This window comes from Hippoglossus hippoglossus, chromosome 7 (genome assembly GCF_009819705.1).
Source record: "Hippoglossus hippoglossus isolate fHipHip1 chromosome 7, fHipHip1.pri, whole genome shotgun sequence".
Taxonomy (NCBI): domain Eukaryota; kingdom Metazoa; phylum Chordata; class Actinopteri; order Pleuronectiformes; family Pleuronectidae; genus Hippoglossus; species Hippoglossus hippoglossus.
The window spans coordinates 1155739-1161738 of record NC_047157.1 but is presented as its reverse complement, the minus strand read 5'-3'; the positions used below and the strand labels follow the sequence as shown (position 1 = coordinate 1161738).

At 38.4% G+C, this 6000-nt stretch overlaps 1 protein-coding gene across 1 annotated transcript in view; it reads left to right on the top strand.

Moving 5' to 3' along the window:
• The first annotated feature begins 550 nt into the window (after positions 1-550).
• Positions 551-6000, top strand: part of LOC117765138 (sodium-coupled neutral amino acid transporter 3-like) — a 35509-nt gene continuing 30059 nt past the window's right edge. The window contains exon 1 of the mRNA XM_034591449.1: positions 551-767. The gene's annotated coding sequence lies outside the window, so the exon portion shown is untranslated. The remainder of the gene's footprint in view (positions 768-6000) is intronic.

Below are 6000 nucleotides of genomic sequence, written 5' to 3'. Positions count from 1 at the left end.
ATGACCCACTCCTTATGTAAATATAAAGTATTTAGATATAAAGGCCCATTCTAGGGTTGAGAAAACAACAATTCATACAATTTAGATGAAACACCAGTGAGAACATCACTAGGATTATTTTGTATTCAATTTCTGCCCATACATCCCTTTCACATAAATCTTATACACTGGACCTTTAATGGAATGAATCAGCACACACACTCAGCTGACAAAATGTTCAAGTGTGGAGGTAATACATTCAAATAACCATGGGAATGTGTGTATGCTTGACCATCTGTAGTTTCAAAGAGCTCAGTTCAGCTGCAGGACCCAGTGCATTTGGGGAATGACCTTGATGGACAGAGCTGAGTTCATATATTGTACCTCTCTGTGGAAAGTGATGTAACATAGTGAGCTTTTTCCAGTTCACTCCTAATGTACTGCCCACCAGCAGCCAGGCTCTTATGCAACCCTGTACTGATCACCTGACAACTGTGAGAGAAAGTCACACGTAACTTGTTTTTTTTGGAAAGGAAGAGGAGTTTGTTTACATGTGACATCACAAGAACCTTGAAACTGTTGTTTTAAGTAGCTCTCCTGCTCACTGCTTGCTCCCACATTTACTCACCTCTCCCCCACCTGTTCCTGAGACACTCCGTGCTTTGCTGCTGGGCTTCAAAAACAAGTGGTAGTTATCTACCCTACCCAAACTACAGCTCTGACACAAGGACGACAAACACACAGGTTCTCCCTCTGTTTCAAAGAGTCACCTTGGCCTGTTTCTGGAGGTAAGTCACTCCATTCTTCTGGCTGAGTTGGAGCTACTATGCTAACACGTGGGCTGAATCTTTGAGAAGGTCTCCTCAGGATAAGTGTTTGACTGTGGGAGAGGAGCAGAACTTTGTTCAAGACACCAACTAATTTTGGTCAGATCTTGACCCTAGTCATTTAATGTTTTGATACTGCCTAATATAATAAAAGTTGAATTATAGATGTTACGTTAACTTTTGTTAACAAATTTGGTAGCAGTAATTTTCTTTTTAACAATATAAACTTGAAATGATAAATGACAAGTCTTGATGTAGAAATATTTCATGTTAAATTATTTTTGGAATAGGAAGTGAGTGGAACATATGTGTGTGTGGGAATGCTGTAATGCACTCATTTCGTTTTGATGTGTCATAAACTAAGAAATAACACAAACAAAAAATGTTGCTAGTGTTGTGGTTAATATTTGTGTCAGCTGATACTGTGAGTCTTGATAAACATTTCATATAGCAGCCAACATCTATTTTCTATGTAAAGCTATACTGCAACCTGAGCAGAGAAGGAAATCTCTGTGAGTGAGGTTATCCAAACTCCTCTTTTCTTTCATTTCCAGTTCACTTGAAAAATATGATGTTTGGATATATATATAAATCTCATAATCTATGATAATGTCATAAATATAAGTTTCTTTTTATGGCTGTGAAAGGGTCTTTGGTTAAAAAGCATTGCAAAAAGCAAGAAACTCTTGAGTGTGATTGGTGCTCAGGATGGGCGGGTGTACCTGCATCACAATAAATCAGATAGTGTCCAGTAAAGTTAGACTTTGACTTTTATTTCCTTTCCTTTCAGAGACTATTACTAACAACAAAGGTGTTAGATGCATTGTAGGTTAAAACAACAATTCAATCATGTCTAATAATCATCTGTCATGTTTGCTAAAAACAGATATGCATCATTCATCAAAGTTCAACAAATTAGACATGGAGTACATTCAGTTATGAATTTAGAGCCCCAATCAGGCTAAATAGTTTCCAGTAAGACCACTACTGACACATAGCCTTTGAATGGACAGACAGATCCTGATCTTGATCTGAATGAGAATTGTTGCATATAACTTATTTCGAGGGTAAAGACAATGATATAACGTACATACTAGTCTTTGTTGTGATGTTCAGATTGCCCTGAAATGGCCTGGGTGATTTCATTACAAATATTTATTTAAATTACTTTTATTTTACCATGGTTAAATGGATTTTATTTAAAGTAAAATGTCCCTCTCCATTGAGACAGTATTTACAAAACCACGTGATAAGTACTGTACATAATGTCAACGCTCAGTCATGTTTGTGCAGGGAGTTCATTCTCAGCTGTTATCTCTCTGTCTGTCATTTCTGAGGCCTATATGGAATGGACATGAACTGGAGCAGACTTGGTTTCACATTAACCTCTTATCAATAGAGCTTTGTTGTATTTCAGTGGAGTTTTTAAATATTTTGGCCCACCAAGCAGAATTTGAATCTATGACATATTATGGCTAAGGATAGGTTTGTTAGCCTATCATATTATTTTTATTAGGAAAGAGCACTGTACAAACTCAAATGCAAATTCAGCTGAATAGGACACCTGGAAATGTAATTTTTTTGAATGGCAGTCCTTTTTTCTTAAATATGTATAGTCCGTCCTGGGAGAGGGATCCCTCACATGTGGCTCTCTCTGAGGTTTCTACGTTCTTTTTTCCCTGTTAAAAGGGTTTTTTAGTAGTTTTTCCTTACTCTTGTTGAGGGTTAAGGGCAGAGGATGTCACACCTTGTTAAAGCCCTATGAGACAAATTGTGATGTGTGAATATGGGCTATACAAATAAAATTTGATTGATTGACTGATTGATTTTAATGACTAAATAAATACAAGACACAAAAATGCTGTCCATGGAGATTCCATGCAGGAAACCTGATTTGATAAACTGCTGTGAACCTGCAGGTTCTGATGAACCCTACTGAAAGTTCCTCCAGTGATATTTGTTTGATGTTTACTTTGATACTGACATGGGGTGAAATGTAACTAATGAACTGCTTTCATTACTGTCATTGAATTTTACTCCTCATCTGTCTTCTCTCTCTGTATGCTGTTTAATATGGCACCTTCGCCTGAAGGTGAATTTACTCTGCACCCAATTTAGTTTCCAAGAGCATCATTCAGCAGAAACGGCAAACTGCGTTTTTGCAAATCAAAAGCTATCTTGACAAAAGTGGTGTTGGTTATATATTGTAAGTGACACAGTCAATCACTCTGTTTTACTTTCAAAACTATCTAAGTGTAACTCATCTGCCAAAGCCTTGACTTGGATGTAATCCGTTTTAAATCACTTGGAGATACTTGGATTAAATAGTTGAACAAACCATATTGCCATGCACAACAGAGAAAGTGATGGTGAATATTAAAAATCTTTGTGTTTTAGACCCCTATGGAATTAGAGGGGGCGAAGCAGAATGTAGAATATTTATCCCTTTTAGGGTCTAGACCAGGGGTAGGCAACCTTTACTATCAAAAGAGCCATTTTGCCGCCTCTTCCCACAAATAAAATGTGTCTGGAGCCGCAAAACATATTTGATAACACTGCTTATAAAGTTTTATAAATAGTTATACTATATATATTAAAACTATAGTTTGTTGCATTTATGAAATTATAAAACAACAATAAAGAAAACTGCTTTTTTTACCTGTTACAACAAAGGAAAACACCAAACCCTTATGAAGGCCTACTTTGAAAGAAATTAAACACAGAACTGTGCAGGCCTATTTGAGTCCTCCCCATATATGTGGGAAATGTATAAATAAGAAGTACCCTATTTTGAAATAAATAAAAACAAATAGCTGCAGCCTAATAGCTAAGAGAAAAGATATATTTTAGTTGACGAAATATTAAAACAAAAAGTGAGAGCAGGTCAGACTGGAGGCAGACACAGAAGTGTAGAGAATGACCAACTGAGAAGATCTGAAGGAAGTGCATATTGCAAGTCGAAAAGATGCTTATATTACTTCCAAAATGAAAATGAAAGTCCAAGAAACCAATTTTAAATAAAAAGCCAAAAGAAATAAGGTCTGTCAACTGAACAGAAGTTTAAGTCAGCAATGACAAACCGAAATTAAAATCTGAAGGCTAAATTGAAAATACAGTGAGCAATTCATAAGGTAACAAAGACCATACATGAAATGAAGTGTTGAGAATGGCCAACTGTGAAGATCTTAAAGGGCCCATATTGTGTAAAATACATTTTCTGGGCTTTTACTATCCATAATTACTTGAAGGGGGTCAGTAGGTACCCTCAAAGTATGAAAACAGTCACTCTGTGGTCTTTTTCACTCAGTCCATTCTAATCAATCAATCAATCAAATTTTATTTGTATAGCCCATATTCACAAATCACAATTTGTCTCATAGGGCTTTAACAAGGTGTGACATCCTCTGCCCTTAACCCTCAACAAGAGTAAGGAAAAACTAAAAAAAAACCTTTTATCAGGGTAAAAAGAAGGTAGAAACCTCAGAGAGAGCCACATGTGAGGGATCCCTCTCCCAGGACGGACAGAAGTGCAATAGATGTCAAGTGTAAAGGAGAACATCAGAAAGATAAGGGTATTTGCAGCATTGATTAGAATAAACACTTTGTAGCATAATGGAAGGTCAATGAATTGATGGATTATTGTCAGTAATGGTCGAGTATCTGAGGAGACATATTGTATATCAAGCAGTCTTGTTGTAATCATAGTCTATGGTCAGCAGCCACCACGATCAGGATCCACCATCAAGATTGGATGCCACTATAGTCCACAGTCATTGTCCACTGCCGCCATCAGGCTCCACCATCAGCTGCCACCTCGGTCGTGGTCCACCACCATTATCAGAAGCCAACATGATACAGGATTCGCCATTATTATCACGATCAGCCTGGACCGGCTGGCTGGAATGGTAACGTGGGCCTGAAATACAGTGATATTTAACAGCCTGCAACAATCCACACAATGCACTGTGGAGCACGCCACATACCTGAACCCGGAAACAGCAGCGGAAATGGGGTAGGAGAGCAACTTCACTCTATTTAACACCGGTGTGAGATGCGGACACAACGGTGATTGAATAATTATTTACCTGACGCACACAAGAAGAAAAAGTGCATTTCCTTGTTACCAACCAGTTACACTTAGAAGAAGAGAGCCCCTTATTGAGGATATTGACTACAGCTTAAATGTCACATAGAACAAAGATGTGTTTGCGTACAGCAATAGGAAAGATCTAGAATACAGCGATGATGAGTTTCAACTTGGGAAGGAGGGAGGCCAACATACGGTGGCCCTGAGAGCTCAACGCACTGCAACTTAAGAAAACACATGGAAGTGGACAAAACACAAGCAAAGTAAGAAAACATCTTCATCAATTTGACAACATAACGCAACACATTACATAAACACGCTACAATTACAGAAATGCGCTGCAAATACAGAAACGTGCTGCAAATACAGAAAAGTGCTGCAAATGGACACGTCCGGTTGTTGTTGCTGCCACAGTTTGGAGTTGTTAAAGTCGGTGTCCGTCAGTAATATTGGAACATTTTATTACTGCAGATGTATCCTGTTAACCCTCTGAGACCCACTGGGCCGTATACAATCTCAAATATCATGTTGTCTTTAGAGCGTCATGACTCCTCAACGGTCTGAACTAGAGACATGCCGTTTTTTCCTGTTAAACTGAATAAACAGCACTAACAAGCAAGCCCCTGTTTGTGAGTAATTTACAGCATTTAGCATTCACATTCTTCCTTTTCTCCAGGCAATGTATTGTCCATATTATGGAACCGAATTTGTTGGACCTATTGGACGTTTTTGTGGCTCCCGTGGCAGAAGTGTCCATCACTTTTAGGTGTCCCCTGGAAACCCTTCCGTTGTCGTTTTCTGTATTTGCAGCGCGTTTCTGTATTTGCAGCGCGTTTCTGTAATGTGTTGTGTTGTGTTGTCAAATTGATGAAGATGTTTTCTTACTTTGCTTGTATTTTGTCCACTTGCATGTGTTTTCTTAAGTTGCAGTGCGTTGAGCTCTCAGGGCCACCGTACCAACAGCTTGCGAACCACTGCCCTTGATAACCCTTCACAAAACCCACACAATGGGCAGCATTTGTGAACAACTTCAGGGGACCAGAGGAATGCACTAGCTCTTCATAGAAGAAAGTGACTCCATTTAGTAATCCAGTAGACCAGACCAGA